Source organism: Lissotriton vulgaris, chromosome 5 (assembly GCF_964263255.1).
Source record: "Lissotriton vulgaris chromosome 5, aLisVul1.2, whole genome shotgun sequence".
Lineage (NCBI taxonomy): Eukaryota > Metazoa > Chordata > Amphibia > Caudata > Salamandridae > Lissotriton > Lissotriton vulgaris.
Window position 1 is genome coordinate 1,090,065,019 of NC_141693.1, and position 19,914 is coordinate 1,090,084,932.

The window sequence follows — 19,914 nt, forward strand, 5'->3', positions numbered from 1 at the left end:
AAAAACCGTAATAGGATGGGGGACACGTAGGCATTGTTGCTTTCAAGGCTCCTAGGACTGAAAGATATTTAGTCCATTCAGACTTGGAGGTAAGCCTGACGTAGTAGCACTTAGATTTTGTATTGGCTGGAAGAATTTGCATTTGTAGAGAAATACATCTCTCTAGTTTGGAGGGAGTACATCTCTCTAAATGATAGCACAGTATATGCATAGTTAGACTCATGAGTGGCTTGTCTGCAGAAAACGAGCATCATAAAAGTGTTTCTTTTAGAACAGTTTGATTAAAAAAGTTATTGATACACTGATATGTTACTTTAAGCAGCTGCCCAATATGGCCATTAATGTGACAAAATCTCACCTGTTACCCATTATAGACTTGCTCAGACCTACAACCACGTTTCACCTCTCAACTTGTAAATCAGTAAGCAAGTAATGAATATGTCTAAGAAAACACATTTCTGTATTTGACGGAAAGTGATCATCTAACCACAAATGATTTCAGAATGTTATTTTTGAGCTGATTTTCAATTTTAGAAGGTAGTAAGCATAGACCAAGTTATCTTTGGGTATGTCATAATCTGTTTACTTACATATTAACTGCCATGGAACAATTTAAAAATAACATTAGCACTTATGTTACCATACCCAATTCATGGTACTGAATATACCAACATTTGAAGGATGGAATGCTGAGTCTTCATTGTAGAGATTCAAACTTAACTTGGGAGAAATTATCGTAACTTCCTTTGTGGAAATGTGCAAAGTGCCAAACAAAATGCAAATAAAGCATCATTACATGAACTGCTGGTCTGGTACTTTGCAATATTACAAGAGATTCCTCCTCACATCCATTTTAGATGCAAGGATACATTTGACGCAAACAAAATGCAAAATCATATGGCGTGAACAGTAGCCACTTGCATTCTGTTCGTTTGAGTTGTTCCTATGCTCCTGTGATAGGATGTTTATCTGAGCGAAATCTCATTTACGTGACGTGGCTTAATGGCATTAGCCCAGGCACTTAATTTAACAAGCGTATTCTACAGTGCTGGAAATTATGAAAGATTACGCTAGTTTAAACAGAATTTGACACATGCATCACTCAAACTCATAACTTTAGGATCAATACATTTATCAGTGGGAGATTCAAACTCATGACCTTCACTTCACCACATTCATCAGCTGAGAGCATACAGCTCACTGGGTCATCTTGTCAGCAAGTCATCAATGTAATCCATTTAGAGTTCCCAGATTTTGTGGCAGATTTGTTAACGGATAGGAGAATACCCCACACCAGACTTAGTAGACCACCCCGCTATTTGCTCCAGTCACAAACTCCAAACATCACCCCTCAACAGTCCCCCTTGTAGGCTGATCCATATACCTAAAAGGAAAGGTGAGAAATGGAGGAATAGGGGAGATAGGATTAGAGAGGTGAGGGACAGAGTGGATGGGGATTTAAAGGAACACAGATTAAGAGACAGATTTCAAGGCAGCTGTCTATAAGACTAGGGTCATAAAAATGAAGGGGTTGAGCTGGAGTCTGATGCAGAATTTTGCTTACTTTTTCCACTATCATGCCGTAGTGTCAGTGGATAGGGGCAGGCAGGTTTGGCTGGTAGGGGGGCCCTTCTCTTGCTTAATTTACATGATTTAGCACAAAGGAGCAGAACAGCCACCAGTATTCAACCATCTTTAGCTACAGCAGGTATCTCCTACCAGTATGACATGGTAAAAATAGTTAATGAAGATAATGTGCTTATCCCTGTATATATGCAGGAAAATAATACCGTTTTCCATTGAAACACTGTGCGTCAAAGAATAACTCGAGAAATAGCAATACGCCAATACATTGTTCATTGTGTCAAACAACTCTCACTAGTTCCCAAACTGCCATCCCTTAAACACTGAAAAAAGGGATCAAGTTTTATAAAAATAGGCAGAGAATAATTAGTATTAACAGTGACTTGTTTATTACTTCTTTATATGAAAGGCTTCACTACCTCATTATATTATATAAACCACTAGCTGGCATATCAGACATTTGTGATCTTGTTGTTCATAACTTGTGACCTGAAGAGACCTTGTAACAATGTGACTGGCAAGCTTGCATGATGCATTTAAAAAGGGAAGATTTCAACAAGTAAAACCTATCTTCTTTATTGAATAATGTAAAGCATGGTTAGTAAGGGTCTGACAAAAGAGGGATGGCAGACAGTGGCTCTCCCATGTGTATCTCCAACCCCTTCATGCCTTCTTTAGATACGCTTGTCACTCCATTTCACATTGGTTTTATGACTGTAAGAACCTGACAATGACATCTGGTACACTTGGCTGGATGGAGGGCTCGTGCTGGGGGCTCTAAATCTGGCTGGCTACAGTATAGGGACTCCCTCAACTAACCCTCATTTGGCAGATGTCAACCTCTTTTCATTGATAGCCACGTAACTAGAAGGCAACATGGCTTTATAGATGTCAATAGGGTCATCCTCTTGGCAAGCCTCCATCAATCTCAAATCATCGTTTTACACTTAAGGACACGACTGAATGGGCGCTGGTGGGAGGGCACTGAGAAGATGCACTAAATGCAAAACTGACTGAAGGGCAGTGAGAGGTTCACTGATAAGCATTTGCTGAAGGGCACAGAGGGGTACCGAGATAGACAAAGGGGAGGGCAGGTTTGAGGACAGGAATGGTTCCAGTTCCCAGTTACAGGTAGGCCAGTCTCTGAAGGCATGACCCAGGCTTGGGCCAGAAACTTAGCATAGCTAAAAATCCTCTTGGAATAACATGCCAAAAATGAGCAAAGCCTTCTAGTGGCTTCTGCTGCTCAAACTCAATTACCAAGTCCCCGTTCAGTGACAGCAGACACAAACAAAAAGTGGCGATGTGGGTGGAGGGGGCAGGGGTGGCGGGAGCACGGGAGGGAATGCGGGGGGGTTTAATAATAAAAAAAGATAAGACTTACCTGAAGCTGCTGGGCGCTTCGTGCCACAGTGTTCTTCTACTTCCTGGTCCCAGTAGACCTCCAAACAGCATCAGAGACTACCTGTGAAATCTCAGCGCTTCTCTCATGCTATTACCAAGCATGAGAGCAGCGCTGGGATTGGCCTGAGCGGGCTGGTTAACGGTCGCTCTGGCACAGGGAGTCTGTGCTATTTCTCTAATCCGGCTGTGCAATACAACTTGGTTGGTTGGCACATGTCTGTTTGGTTGGCTTAAAACAGCTGGTCAAAAAGAAATCACCCTTAGAAGTGCACATACCACTCCATTCCTCCTGCCTTACATGGCCCGACCCACCCCTCCCTACACACACTGGCTCAGCCAGCAGCTGGAAAATAAATTGATAATAAAATATTGTTTTATTTTTCAGGTGCTGACTCTGAGCCAGTGGGGTGATGCTCCTACACCATTGCGGAGGAGCTGCTGCTGCCCCCATCATCCCCCAACACTTGTGAAGCAGAGGAGTTGCTTCCCAGTGATGGGAAGTTTTCCAGATGCTCTGATGGTGAAGCCCTAACAGAGAGATGAAAAATGCTTGGAGAGGGATGGAATGCTAATTAGACCTGACTGAAATATAAATTACCTTGACATAATTTACATATTTTCTGGAATTTTGTTTTTACGGGAAATTCCCAAAATGATGTCATCCTGCTACTTCGCATAACTGCATGCCATTCATGTTAAAACTTTACCAGGAATGGTGCCTGGGAACAACAAAATGTTAGCAGCTGTCATTTGCAGTGCTTATGTTTAAATGCATTTGAAAAAAGGTCAAGGTGCACCACTTGAACGTTTTTGAGAGCCTATTGTCTTCAATAAGGTAAACAGTAATGATCACATCAAAAGAATTTTTTTCTTATGTTCTTGAGAGTTCTTTATTTAATTCAGATGGTAAAAAATATACACAGGATCTACAGCCGACGCGTTTCGTCCTCAAGGGACTTCTTCAGGGCAGGATAATCACTGGCGATGATGTCCCTGGATCTTATCCCGTTGTTAAAGGATGCGTGAATAAACCCGAGTAGTTATATTATGGATCACATGGCATCATGTCTTTTAGACATCTATCCAATTAGATGAGAGGCGTAAGAAAATTCTTCTTTTTGATATAAGTAGATAATAAACAGAGGTCCCCATTACCCCTCTACTCTGGTTCCACTACTATTGGATTACTATCCTCATTTTTGGATGTGGCTTGTACACAAGATATTGAAACACCTCATATCACTGGTGTGATTCGATTGCAGTGGAATTTTCTTACGCCTCTCATCTAATTGGATAGATGTCTAAAAGACATGATGCCATGTGATCCATAATATAACTACTCGGGTTTATTCATGCATCCTTTAACAACGGGATAAGATCCAGGGACATCATCGCCAGTGACTATCCTGCCCTGAAGAAGTCCCTTGAGGACGAAACGCGTTGGCTGTAGATCCTGTGTATATTTTTTACCATCTGAATTAAATAAAGAACTCTCAAGAACATAAGAAAAAAATTCTTTTGATGTGATTATTACTGTTTACCTTATTGAAGACAATAGTCTCTCAAAAACGTTCAAGTGGTGCACCTTGACCTTTTTTCAAATCTTTCCATAGTTCATGTTTTGAACCTACACTGTGACAGTGGGTGTTTTTGAAGTGTGCACACAGACTGCCCCATGCACTAGAGGGTGGGCCCAAAAGAAAGATATTTCTTGGAGAATATTTGACTAGGTGCTGTTCTCTTGGGAATCCTCCACTGTTGTCTTTCCCTCTGAACATTATGTTTAAATGCATCCCTGCACAAAAAACTGAAATGAGGAGGCCTTTTGTGCTACAATATAACACAAAATAATGGATTCACATTTGAAGTAATTTTGCTTCCTTTTGCCACAATTTCACATAATTAATTATGTGAGCGCAAACTTAAATCCGCACTCCACTAAAGCTAATGATTTTTCTCCAAGCACGATCACAGCATTAGGATGGATCTTAATGTCCATCACTGTCTAAAATGGCATCCACCCACACTTAGGGTAATGAAAAATGTAAAAGGTTTGCATAGTGTGGGATCTGTGTGTGTGAACACCTGCCGATAGCTGACCTCTACACAACACTCGTGTCACTTGAACTCTGTGGCTCTCGCAGAACTTTATTTTGATTATGTACGTAATAGATAGACATCAACAAAGGTCTAGAACCTCTCCTGAAATCCAAAATCAGTCACTTCATAAAGTTAAGGGAAGTAGGTGATATCAACATTAAAATAGAGTAACCTGTCTTCCCTAAACGTATACTTTTTCTTAGAAAATCTTCATGTTTCCAGGGTATTTAAAATCTAATAGAAGGATCTATTTAACACAGTGTACAGATGTAGCTTCATAAGAACCTGATCGAAAGGTATTAACATTTGAGGGGTGAGTGGCCTGAACAATGCCGGTGTAAAATGTGCTCTCAGCAACCTCCTGCTGGAGCACCTCATCTGTTACTAATCCGGCCTTCCTGAGAATAAACTAACTTAGCCTGTGTAGAGAGCCACCCGGGCCCTCACTTACGATGTTACCATGCACCCTGGCATCCCCACACTCTTGAGGCGGACACGCCCCGAGGGTATAAATGAAAGGGCCGGAGACCGCTCGTGGTCTTCCGGCTGATAGTGAAAGTATTGACTCCTGTGAATTTTGTCAAGCTCTGCTGCGGCCAACTCAGACCTGGGCCCCGCCGCTCTACATTGGCGATGTGGCGGGTCGCACCCCACGCATGCCCACCTACCTCACGTGGTAGTCCTGAGGTGTGCGGGGTGCCTACCCGTGTCACTGTGTTCCTCCTGGTGCTGCATGTCCAACTGTGATGGCATCGCGGAGCCCACCCGCACCGATCTGTGCAGGTCGACGTTGCTGCTTGCCGGCCATCTGTGCTGCCCAGTTTGAGTCTGCCCACACACCTCCCCTGCCTCCGGGAGGTGGGGGAGGCGTGTTCGGCCGGCGGAACTCGCTGGAATAGCTCCTGAGAAGGGTGAGTGACAGCGGCCCCGCCCGCACTGTGCTCTCCTGCGCTGCCGCCTCCGCTGCTGCCCCATTGCCTCCAACAATTTGGAATTCCCGCTGTGTCATTGCAGCCGGGCTAGGAGGCCCCGGAGCTGGGCTGCCTCCTCCACTGCCTGCGCTCCCCGCGACGTCTTCCATCAGCCGGCTTGCTCCCTAGGCATCCCCTTGTGAGGCCACATGCGCACTCTCAGCAGGGGCGAGGCCTGAGTTCTATCGGGAGCAAACAAGCATTGGTAGGTCCAAATGGGACTTTGTTGAAGGTGAAGGAGGGAAGACAGGACATACAGAAGGACTTATGCAGGTGGATCAGAAGCTGCACACTGCTCCATAACTGCAGGCTACACAGCCAGTACTACACTGGTGTGGGGAGTACATCAAGCAAGGAAGGAGGGAAACCCATTGTGCATGGGCCTGGCCAACACAGGTTTCCCCTCCCCGCCGCAAACAGAACTGGGCCAAGAGGGCTACTCACACCCCCTGCTGACACTCGCAAGGACAGAGGCACAGGGCAATGCGCTGAAGCATCCGCCCCAGCACAGAACGCCTGCATGCAAGCCACACCCTTGCATTTGCACACCACCACCGCCAGGCCAAGATGAGCAATTCGGTGGCAGGTGCCACGGCTCAGCAAGACGGAGGGCACAATCCAGCTGTCGCCACCAATCTTCCACCACAAGTGCACACCCACATGGCAGTCGCACCACTACCCCCTTTCAGCGAAGCCTCGGACCCCGCCTCGGCTGCGCCAAGATGGAAGGCCTGGGTCGGACGGTTCAACCACTATTTCAAGGGGACAAGGGAGATGGATGGTATCGTGAAGCGGTCACTCCTCATTTACTACGGAGGAGCAGAGATCTATGACCTATTTGAGACGCTCCCCAACCCTGGAACTGATGATGACTTTGAGGCGGCGGCGGCGCGCTCAACAGGCACTTTGACCCACAGCTCAACCACGATTTTGAAAAGTCCAAGTTCAAAAGGGCATGGCAGACTGAGACCAAGTCCGTCGACATGTTCTATGCGTGGCTACGCCGGCTGGTTAGCACGTGCCCATTTACAGACCAGAGGGACAATATCCGTGATCAGATCATCCTAGGCTGTCGCTCCAAGATCCTGGGAAAGCTGATCCTCAGGCAGCCTGGAATCTCACTGGACGAGATCCTGGTTCTAGCCCGCTCCCACAAACTGTCCGATGCCCGGGCTGAAGAAATTGAAGCCGCCCTACATACACCAGTTGCCACCTCGCATGCGCCCAAGCTACAGCCAATCAATGAGGAAAAGGTGGATGCAATCCAGCGATGTCCCACGACGCCTCGACAAGCACCAAGACACACACGGTGGACTGTGTGGATACTGTGGCGAGGAACGCTCTGCAAGGGCTGTCTGCGTGGCAAAAGGAAAAACATTTTCTCGGTGTGGAAGACAAAATCACTATGATAGAGTGTGCCGCGGTGGGCGGTTCCAACCCACGGTGTCAAGGCCAAGAAACATGTCCCAGCGGGTTCGCCAAATATCCCTGGACAACCCACCGCCAGTACCACATGACCAACCACAGGAACGACGCACCATGTACGAGGATGAGGACGATGAAGAAGTATTTGTAGTGTTGTACGTTAGCCGGACAGGGACTCTTTGAAGGCCGCCACCCATGTGCTTCGTGTCCATAGTAGGCACTGACGTGCAAGCTCTCATTGACCCTGGGGCATCTGTCAATGTCATAGACTCCGACCAATATGACTGCCTATCACCACGACCTCCTCTTACAGTGTCTACCACCAGGATCTATACCTACGGGGGGGCGGACCCGATCCCTCTCCGTAGCGTCATCCAGACCACCGTCGCAAGCGCAAGCTATTCCACTGAGGAGAGGTTCCACATCACCGAGGGCAAGATGGGGACTCTACTCAGTTTCCACACAGCCGAAGACCTAGGGCTTGTCTTCTTTGCAAACCAGGTCCACGAATCCCATGCAGAAGCGATGCTAAAGGAGTTTCCGGAGCTCTTCAAAGGACTGGGGAAGCTAAAAGGCAAAAGGTTCAAGCTGCACATTGACCCCTCAATACGGCCTGTGGCCCTCAGGCACCAGCGGGTGCCCTTCAACCTATGTCTGCAAGTGGAGGAGGAGCTGAGGAAGCTCGAAGAACTAGGGGTGATTGAGAAGGTTTCTGGTCCCACCCTGTGGGTGTCCCCGCTGGTCATGGCACCCAAACCCAAGCAACCAGGAGCCATTTGACTCTGTGTCGATATGAGACTGCCAAACACCGCAGTGAAGAGGGAACGGCACATCACCCCCACAATGGACGATATTGTGGCAGACTTAAATGGAGCAAAGTGGTTTTCAAAACTAGACTTGAACGCCGGGTATCACCAGCTGGAACTGGAACCAGAGAGCCGGTATATTACCACATTTTCAACGCACATTGGCCTACGGAGGTACAAGAGGCTCAGTTTTGAAGTATCGTCAGCCGCCCAGGTCTTCCAGAATGCCATCCAGGAAGCACTGTCGGGGCTGCAAGGCGTGATCAACCTCAGCGATGATATCCTGGTATACTCCAACACGCTCAAAGAACACCACTCGAACCTCCGAGTCACTCTAAGAAGACTAGTGGACTGTGGCCAAACTCTGCACAAAGCAAAATGTTCCTTCTATCAGGAGATTGTAGACTTCTTCGGGTACACATTCACCCGTGAAGGACTCCTGGTAGATCCGAAGAAGGCCGAAGCTATCCGGATAGCCAACACGCCTAGAAACCCCACGGAGTGAGGAGCTTCCTCGGCATGGCCACGTACTGTGGACGCGTCATCCCCAATCTTGCAGCCATGTCTGAGCCACTGCGTATCCTTACGCGTCACGACCACAAATGGGAGTGGACTCTGGCGGCTAAGAATGCGTTCCAGGACATCAAGGTGGGCCTGCTGAACAAGACTGTGATGGCCTACATCCATCCACAACGCAGAACAGAACTGGTCATTGATGCCAGCCCAGGGGGCCTAGGGGTTGTCCTTCTCGAGGAGCACGTCCCGCAAGTTTGGAAGCCAGTGGCCTATGCCAGTAAAGCCCTCACCAACACAGAGACCAGATATGCTCAGATCGAGAGAGAGGCATTGCCGATCAAATGGGCATGCCAGCACTTCCACCTGTATCTGTGTGGCCAAGAATTCAGAGTTTTGACCGACCACAAGCCGCTACTCCTGCTCTTTGCTGGCTCATCCCGGTTGGCGCCCCGAGGATCGAACAATGGGTGATGCAGTTACAAGGCTACAACTTCAAAGTGATTTTCTGCCCAGGCCTGTACAACCCTGCTGACTACCTGTCTCGCCACCCAGAATGCCTGACGCCATCCAACCCTTTTGCGGATGCCTGCAACACTGAGGCGTTTGTACACATGGTGGGGCAAGGGGCGTGTCCCAAGGCCATGACACTGGAAGAGATCGACCGAGCCACTCAAGAAGACCCCACTCTTTCCCGAGTTCGGGGAGCCTTGGAGAACAACGGTTGGGCCCACTTCATGGACGGCGCTCGTGTCCTCCGGCTGGAGATCAGCCATGCTCGCCAACAACTGTTTCAAGTTCAGAGCAAATTGAGTGTGGGGGCAGAAGGAGTGGGATTGAGAGGGCATCTAATAGTGGTCCCAGAGAAACTCCAGAAGAGGATCCTCACGCTGGCCCACGTTGGTCACCAAGGAATGGCCAAGACCAAGGCTAGGTTACGAGACAAGGTCTGGTTTCCAGCGATGGACTCCATGGTAGAGGAGATGGTAAGGCAGTGCCATGCCTGTATGATCACCGGAGGGGACCCAGCTCCGGCGCCAGTGATCACGGAAGAACCGAGCAAGACTCCGTGGATGCACCTCAGCATGGACTTCGGGTGTTTTCCAGATGGACGGCACATGCTGGTCATTGTCGATTCATTCTTGAAGTTCCCCATTGTTGAGGTGGTGGCCTCCACAGCTTTTCCCCACGTGAAGAGAGTCCTGGATCGAGCCTCCGCAATGATGGGACTTCCAGAAGAGGTCAAATCTGACAATGGACCCCAGGGGCGGGAGTTACAGGAGTATCTTGAGAACCTAGAGGTGTGCCACAGGAAAATCACCCCGCTATGGCCCAAAACGAACGGGGAAGTAGAAGGACTGATGAGGACAATTAACCGGGCATTGTACATCGCAGTGGATAATGGGGATGATCCTGAAGCAGCCCTTGCCAATTCCTCGGTGCATACCGTCAGACTCCTCATAGCACCATAAAGTGTGCTCCGGCGCATCTAGTGTTCAAGCGGGCCCCAAGAGACAGTATCCTGTCAGACGCAATGTGGGTGCCCATGGAGCGGAATGATGTGGCCATCCTGGCGAGGAGAGAGACAACAAACCGGAAGGCGAGTAACGCCCGAAGAGCTCAAGAGCCGCAGCTCAGAGTGGGAGACCGGGTGGTGTTCAAAGACCAACACCCTGGGTGGAAGTTCCGGACGCCCTACAAACCAGAAGTGTGGGTCGTTGTAAGTGTCCAAGGGACCCAGGTCACCGCTCAAAAGGGACAACAATCCATCACGAGGAATGTGTCTAGCTTCAAGAAGACAACGAAGGCGGAGATAGACCCAGAGGCTTATGGGTTTCAGGACTCTTTGCCGAACTTCTCTCCCCCGGTATCGCCGGATGTGAGGAATGCCTTGCCGGAGTCACCGAGGCAAGTCAGCCAAGGAAGCACTGGTAGTGCCCGGTCAACCAGCCAGAACACTGCTGATGACACGGCTGAGGGAGCCCCGGCTGGGGTTCCGACATCTCCCTGTACCCAGAGCCAGAAGTATGGTCTTCGGCCAAATCTGGTACTGAGTTAGTGGCTGAGGGACTTTGTATTTACGTCTCCCTGAACTAAGTGAACTTGATGATCTAGAACCAGAAGAAAGGAGGGCTGTAGAGAGCCACCCGGGCCCTCTCCTACTATATTGCCATGCACCCATGCAAAAAAAGGGCCAGAGACCGCTCGTGGTCTTCCGGCTGATAGGGAAAGTATTGACTCCCGTGTATTTTGTCAAGCGCTGCTGCGGCCTACTCAGACCTGGGCCCCGCCGCGCTACAGCCTGGAATGCCCCCTGAGCTGTTAATTTGGTGCAGCTGAAAACTGAGTGCCCCATAGCCACCAAATACGTGGGGAAGTGGAACACTGCAGCAGAAACAAACAGATGGATGCTGCTCAAAATGGCATCCTGCCTGATCTGACCTTCGTCAGAGCTCCGGGGGATGTCGCTCCCCCTCAAGGAGAAAGTCGTTCGGCTAGGACCGGAAAACACCCAAAGAATAGTCTGTGGCCTAAATGGGGAGGAGGAGGCCTTGCAGCAGTAAAACTTCATGAGAGCACTAGTGTAAGGTTGGAGCGGCTGCCGAAGACAGTGTGAGGTGTGACCTGATCGGGGCGGTCCGACGATGGAGCGAAAATGAAGTTGGAGAGTCCAGCGCTTTGCTGCACCAGCCCTCAGGTTTGCAGTGTAAGCCACGAAGCATCTATCCGTGGCAGGAGCAGGTGGCTTGCAGAGCTGGCGGCAGCCTGGTGCAGAGACCGCAACACCGCAACTGGTAAGGAGCAGACCTGTTGTGTCTCGTAAGCAGTGAAGTGTGGCCTGAGGCCGAGAGAAAGGACAGCGAGAGCCCACCCCCCTGGTGGTACGCCCTCTCGCAATCCTTGGTGTCCAGGAGCCAGGGCCCAGGTGCAGGGGAGGAGGGCCTGAGCGGAGGATGTGGGAGACCAGAGGCCGACGTTAGGCCTGGAAGAAAGAGCCATGTCAGGCTGCAAAGCCAAATTAACCAACAGCAATTGGGTGCTGGGAGCGGCCCCAACCAATCGGCTAACAAGATAGAAAAGATGAATGTTGGCCATTAACCAAGCCTGAACCCTAGGAACTGTAGAGCACAGTGATTAACTTTCATCAAAATGGCCGAGCCGGGGTGCCATAACCTGAATGCTGAACAAGATTCTGAGCAGGTACCAGCACAGTTGATTGACTGCGTATGTGGATGATCACTTGAAATTTTCCTCCTCCACTTCCCCATGTGGCCTGATTGAGTGGAGTGGTCAATGAGAAATAAGGGTGCCACGAGCACAGTAGGTCACTGCCAGGCTCCCATAGGTGTTGTCCAGGTACAGCTCCACACAATTCAGTCACCCGACAACAGGGCCTAAACTGGAGGACCTTGTGCCCTCCCTCCCATCCTGGGTTTATTTATTTATTTATAAAGTTTTATATAGCGCGAACATGATCCCGAGGGATTGACCCCCATGAGCCATCGGGTTCTCTTGCATCTTGCTGGGCCTAAGAAAACTGGATAAGATAGCCTTGCATGTAATCCAGCCTGGAGGCACCTAACAAAGACACCCGCCCACAATGATGACCAAGCATAAGGATCCCAAACACCCTTGAGAAGGGAAGAGTGATCACTTCACGAAGCTGCTTGCAACTCAGATGGAGCCCACTGAGGCTCCTCAGCCAGCATCAGACACTGATGTGTTACTTCAAGCAGTACAAAGCACCAGAAAGGCACTCCAAGGTAAGATCGAGGATGTCGGCCCCGAAGTTACACTCCTGCGCCAGGACCTCCGCAGGGTGTCGGAAAGGGTGACAGAGTAGGAGACCCATGCCTCGGGGTTGGAGGACGCAGTAAAGGACCTCCAGAAAGGTGTATGGACCTACGCAGCACCAATGTGGATGTAATGTGGTGATGAGAGGATGCAGAAAACAGGGCCTGGAGAAACAATCGCTGCTTTGTATGCTTCCTGGAGGGAGTGGAAGGGACCAATGCACCAGTGTTCCTGGCGACCTGGCTCATGGATATAATCCCATCAGAACACTTCTCCACCTGCTTCGTTATAGAGCAGGCATACAGCCTCATATATTTCTCGTATTTCACCTTTCGGTAGAAGCACATTGTCCAGTCGGGAGTAAACCTTATGTGCACCTGAGTAGTAGGAATATTGTCTCTCCTCTGGGTTCAGGTGTCTCCAAATATCCACTAACCCTAGTGTCCCAGTAAGGCGTGTTATCAATGAGGTCTGGGGTGCCTGGGCATGGTCTTCTGTTCGATCTATGGAAGTGTGCATTACTTCGTAAAAGTCTCCCCCTATAATGTGCAGTAAGCCCGGTGTCTCCAACAATATTTCAGTCAGCTTGTTTAGTGTGCGTGCTTAGAGTTTCGGTGGTGCGTAGATTGAAACCAAAGTCACAGTTCTGCTGCACCATCTCCCAGTCACCCCGGCGTAATTGCCCTGGGGGTCTAGCCATGTTCGGTGCAAACAGAAGGGGGTGACTTTTTAATGAGGATCACCACTCCTCTGGAGTCGGAGGTGTACCCCGCGTAGGCCGGGTCTGTATAAGCACCTCTCACCAGAAACCCACATTTGGTACCCCTGAGGTGAGTTTCTGGTAACATTACCACGTCGGGGTGTCTGCATTTGATAAAAGAGGACACTAGCCCCCTCTTGATTTTGTCACCTAGGCCATTCACATTCCATGTCATTACGGTGAAGGGAGTATTTTTTCAAAAGTTAGCATTTGTGTCTGGTGCATATACGCAATGCATGTCTATCGCTGCAGGGAGTTGAAGCCTGGCCAGATACCTACATCTGGACATGTTTTGTATGTAAAACCACTGACTAAGCTGTGGCTGACACCTGAACAACAACAACTTTGCAATTAAGCTATGCCTGTTCCTTGCCACCCACTACCTCCCCATCCCACACTCCCCCAGGGTCTCCCTCTCGGTTTTGTGAACAGGGGTGGGAAAGGTCTGCCACCCAACCTACCCAACAAATGTTAAATGGGCCCAAACACCTACAACACAGTGAAGCACCTTAGAAAAAAAAACAAGGTAAAGGAATATCCTGGGAAGTGGGAGAAATGGGAGGAACAGGGGGAGAGAGGGGGGAAGCCATTAAGGGAAGGAAAGGCAGGGATACTGAAATCAGTGTCTCAGGCCTGAAGTGGCCCAGGAAATCGTGCGGCGCTCTGGGTCTCCCCTGTCTGGGCCCCCGGAACTCCACCAGTCGTGTAGGCCAGCGCGTCAGCCGTACTCCGACATGCACTCCGGGTGCCCCAGGGGGAGCGGCACTTCAGAAGTCTCCGGATCTCAGGAGCCAACGCGGGAGGGTCGAGGCACTGGGCTCCAATGCCTCAAGCCCCGGTGTGCCACGGTCCGTCACCATCCAATGTCGATTCGGCCATCGGCCTCCCAGCAGCGTCCACAGCTCTTGGGTATGCCTCTGCCCTCCTCCACCAGTAATACTTACGTCTGCTTTCTTGCACCGCCCCCAAGAGCACGGCGCTGCTGTCATCAGCTTCGGTGCCCTGGTGGATGGGAGTTGTAATGTCGGGGTACTGCAGCGACGCTGTGGGTCACTCGGGAAGTCCGCACACTGGCTCGGCGCCATGTTGCTCAGCACATCGCAAGCCTGGTCTGTACCATAGTCACCATGTTCAGGAAACTGCTGTATTGTTACCGCTCCCCGTGTGCGTTTCGGGGTGCCACCATAGTTTGAGTACAAGATCATGCCATCTGGGCTTCAAGGCTGCAGAATTATGTTCGGATTCGTGTAATCGTCCGGAGCTCCGTGAGAACATGTCCTGGTCGGCCATGCCACTAGCCACACCCCCAACTCTGCCTTGTTTTAAGGAGAAAGCTAAAGTGTGCAGAGTCCTAAACCCAGCAAAACACAAAGTCTGAAGGCAAAATGGTAGGAGGAAAACCATGGCAAGAATGTCAAGTCTAACATCTTGTCTCAGTTCACTACAATCATCGTTGTTAGGGTGAAGGCGAAGGGGCATGAATGTTTTATGTTTAGAAATGCCAATCTAGTGTCTCCGTGAAAGCAGAAAACTTGGGATCAATCCCGGCTTCCTGCTTGACCAAATTGTGTGATTGTAGGCAAATGCCTTATGTCATTGTGTCTCTATGCCCCTTTGATAAGAGGAGGGTAATAAAAGTGACATTTCTCATTTTAATTCCAATAGTATTCTTCGCTCTTCGATACAGAAAAACATAGCTCGATGGACTTGCATTAAGCTTGACATGAACCTAATCAAGGAAGTGCTTTTGCTTGAATTGCTTCAGTAGTATTTGTGAACTTAGCCTTCAAAAAGTGCCTTGGGTTTGACATGCAGTGGTTACCTTTTTGAAATATCTGAACCCCTAGCAGACTTCTGAGGCACAGGTTTTCTGGAGCTTTCAAATCCCAAAATTAAAACAAATACTTAAATCCAATGGGCCGAAGATGCATTTTTCCTCAGTCATCCATTTTGGTTCTGCAAGCTGGGAGCTGTGTTCGTGGAACTGAAGCAGTGATTGGCACAGAGAAAAATGCTTAGGTCCTCGTACCAGCTTATGTAGGCTCAGTATCTGTGGCCTGGAAAAAAATTGGGAAAGTGCAGGTAAGGGGTGGAGAGAGTACAGCATGACCCCCAAGCTAAAAAATATTTTTAAATGTTGATTTTTTCATGGGGTCTGGCGATCTAATTCCTGGATTCTTCGTACCCAGTACGGGCCCTCAAGATCAGCAGGTCCTAGCTGCGAGTCTGCAAACCATTACCAAGCTTCAAAGTAATAGAAACGTAATCAATCTCCTATGGAAATACTCTAGCGAAAGACTAATATGGTACCGGCTGTTTCTATCTCCGAGGTCAGGATCCCTGGCCTTACCCCGAGATGACTGCCACAGTTTTTCCCTACCACCAGACTCCGACCAGACCTTGATCACATGCCCCATCGGCCTATCTGGTAGCCCCCACTCATTCTCTGTCTTGTTTTTACTCCCTCCTCCGCCTCCTACTGTTACCTCTATCCTCGTAGCCTAGGTATCTATTCAAAACTGTTTTTCCCCGATGTTGAGACCTGAGCAACATGGTTGATGCCCGGTGGAGTTGCTAGACAGCTAATGAGGAGATTGGCCCTGGTTTCCCCCTCGGCCGTCACCTACCCAGCCAGACATCGGACACAGTTCTTCCTTGTCTCCCTGTTATGGCTCCTTCCTCCCCTCCTTTCCTACAAATTCTCTCATCCTGGTGGTTTGTTGACTGTACCTTACTACGCTATTGTAACTGATGTAATTTGTAACGCAATGTTCCTCTGGTATAGCACTCTGATATCTCCAGGTCTAGCCAGTGCTACATAAACCTTTTTAGATATACCTTGTAATGCAAAAATCCTCTGGTTTTGAACTCGGATACCTCCGGGTCTAACCAGCGCTATATAACCTTTCTCAAATCAAATAATCTAAAATCTGGTTTTCCTGAATGCTGAGACCTGGGCAACATGGCTGATGCCCGGTGGAGCTGCTAGACAGCTAATGAGGAGATTGGCCTTGGTTTCCCCCTTGACAGTCACCTACCCAGCCGGACATTGGACACAGTTCTTCCTCGTCTCCCTGTTATAACTCCTTCCTCCCCTCCTTTCCTACATATTCTCTCATCCTCGTTGTTTGTTGACTGTACCTCACTACGCTACTGTAACTGATGTAATTTGTAACGCAATGTTCCTCTTGTATAGTGCTCCGATACTTCCAGGTCTAGCCAGAGCTATATAAACATTTTTAGATATACCTTGTAATGCAACAATCCTCTGGTTTTTCTCTTTGATACCTCCGGGTACTGCCAGCGCTATATGGCATTCTCAAATCAAATAAACGAAAATCTGGTTTTCCTGAATTCTGAGACCTGAGCAACATGGCTGATGCCCGGTGGAGCTGCTAGACAGCTAATGAGGAGATGGGCCCTGGTTTCCCCTTGACCATCACCTACCCGAACATTGGGCACAGTTCCTCGTAGTCTCCCCGCTAATACTCCTTCCTCCCCTTCCTCCTACGAATTCATGAATCCTTGTTTATGTGTACTATATCTTACTATGCTCTTGTATCTGATGTAACTCTTAACACAATGATCCTAAATGTACAGCGCTCCGATACCCTCTTGGGTCAAGTTCGCGCTCTATAAAACTTTATATATAAATAATAAATAAGTAAAGCAACAGCAAGCTTCAAGGGCCCTTGTTGGCCTACTACTGGTATCTGGGAATTAAAACAGGCCCGCAGACCCCACTGAAGTCCCAACATGGGTCCACAGGTCCACGCATCCTGTAACTGGATCCAAAAATCTTAAGAAAAATATAACTAACAAAGAACAGAGCCTGGCTAGAGGCAACCTTCATGCACAGTGGGGGTTGGATGCCTATGGAGCATTGGGTGTAGGGTCTGTCCCTGTGCCTAAACACCATTGCGCATGTCTAAGTCTTTATGCATTGGTTTTGGCTGCTCACAGAGGATTGTGTGCAAGCCATTGGCCAGATTCAGTGGGGGTTAGCTGCCTACAGTGGCGTTAGCAACCCACAACATGTTGGGCAGAGACACATGATTAGAGGCCGACCCCAGCTGCACATGGCTTAAGTCCACACCTAGTGGGTATTAGCTACTAGCAAAGGATTGAGTGCAGAATCCGGCTGAAGGCCATGCACTTTGTCCAATGCTTGTAGAGCACAGCATAAAGCTGTATGCTGCAGGACTTTCGCATGAAGGTTTACAAATTGAGATGAGCTAGACACAATGACTAAAGGCATACACATATCAATGTATAAAATACATAAATATAATGATATATACACTCACAAATACAATTTGCTGGAGTTACAGAGCTTAAATTGGTTCTAAGAAACTCCATGGAGCACGGTCAGCATGCCAAAATGGAGCAACAAAGTGAGGTCTTATCCTGGTATCATGAAGGATCATCAGGTCCAAAACCACCCAATAAAAAGACACAAGACATTATTATAAAGATAAAGTGGCATGGAGAATATCTTTTGTTTTAATGGCTGTTCTCTGATGTCTTAAAGTTAAAACAATATACATTCCATTCTGTTTTTTAGGAATGTCGATTCTCATAGGTTAACTGCATAGAGAATTGTGATTTTATTAAAGACTATGTGGCCAGCATTATGCATAATACTTTTATTTACCACTACCTAGCAGCATACACTACAAAGAACATTTCTGAATAGAACTTTGAACACCCAACATTAGAACTTTAAGGCCCCATATAATCTTGCTGTCCGCCATCTTCTTCCTCTTTTGTTTCCATCTTCTCCAATCTTCTCCTTATGATATCCAAAAACTCTGTAAAATTTGTAGATCTGAATGAAAGTTATGACCACAAATGGATCCTAATTTTCTACAAAGAAACAAAAGATTTATTATAATAAAATATTTATCTTGCCAATAGTCATGATACTCTATGCAGTTAACCTATGAGAATCAACATGGCAAGACTGGAGGCTAGCATTATGCATGTTCGAAGCCTTCGAAAACTTTATTTGATATATGCTCTACAGGTTTGAAATACAACTTCCTGAATATTTCCAAATTAGACCACCTGCCGCCTTTAAAATCTCTCTTAGGCTACCACCACTGATATAAGCCTTACTAGCCATAGCATCCCTGACAGAATGTGCTGCAAAAATAATCAAATCCACACCTGCTTCCTTCATAACATATCTTACCCATCTAGCTATAGTAGCTGTAGAAACGCCTTTACATGGTTTCACATAACTGATCTACCCCATGACTCATGAACTTCAATACTCTACTCTCATATTCCTTTAAACACCTGACAAAATAAAGTTTTGGACTTGTATGAAACCTAGGATAAAAAACGGAATCCAACATCATCTTATTTCTTCTCCATATTTTTTTTTTTTTTTAAACTCTGTGGTTAATAAAACCTAGAACTAATATCCAAAGCCCTAACATCTGATACCTTTTTTTAAAGAAACCATGCAAAACATAGTCGCCCAGTTAATTCATTCAGACCCAATATTTATTTGCCGGACAACTCTCTAATAGTAATTTGAAAGTTAAATCGACATCCCAAACAGGAGGTCTTTTTACCCATATCGCTTTCACTTCTCTGCACACCCATGGGCCTCTTCCTATAGAAATATCCAACACCAAAGCATGACCAACAGAAATTGCAGATCTATAACTGATCGGATAAGCGCTTCTCAAAACATTTGGTACCATCATCTCATCAGTCTCCACGGGATCCAAACTCCTTGCAATGCACCAGTGTAGCCAACCTGACTATGCACTGCTCTATCTTTTGAGTTCCAGGCGCCCATGACTCATTGAGCCATTCAGAAGCCATTTGCAAAAGCTCTGAGAATCTATTGGATCCCCATACATTTTCCAAACTAGTAGGTTGAGCGAACTTGCCTCTACTAAAGGAAGTTCTATCCTTTCCTCTCTTACCAACATTTCTCGGTAAGCATTGACTAAAAAAGGCACCTCCATCACCATCTCCATCTCAGAAGGGTACCATGCCTGAGAACTCCAAAAAGGATCCACTAACACAGTACGACTGACCTACTTCTGCACCTGCATCAACACCCTCTGAATCAAAGCAAATGGAGGGAATGCATACCCCTTCAATTTTTTCCAATTCTGAGTAAATACATCCACAAGAGGGCACACTGTATTTTTCTGGCTGCTGCCCAAGCCGAGCAAGCCTCCTGGATCACACGCTGTGGCAGCCCTACGGAGAGCCATTAATTGAACGGCTTTTGGATCTTTCATTGTAGTACCAATAGCACGCTCATCAGCGCATGCCTTGACCGGTCCAATTGGGGCAATATCCTCCTCTAAATGTCCGGGTAAGTTTTTACCATAAGTTTCCTCTGGTTGCACTTTTTGTTGTGATGGGGCCACGCGCATCCATGTATTATGTTGTGCCCACTGGTCCCAGCAATGCCGCTCTGTGTTTCTGATAAGAGACAATTACCATGATGAGGTTTACTTCACCTTAGATTTTTGTGTTGGTTAACCTAAAATCATACTTTTTAGACAAATTATGTAACTGGTGACAC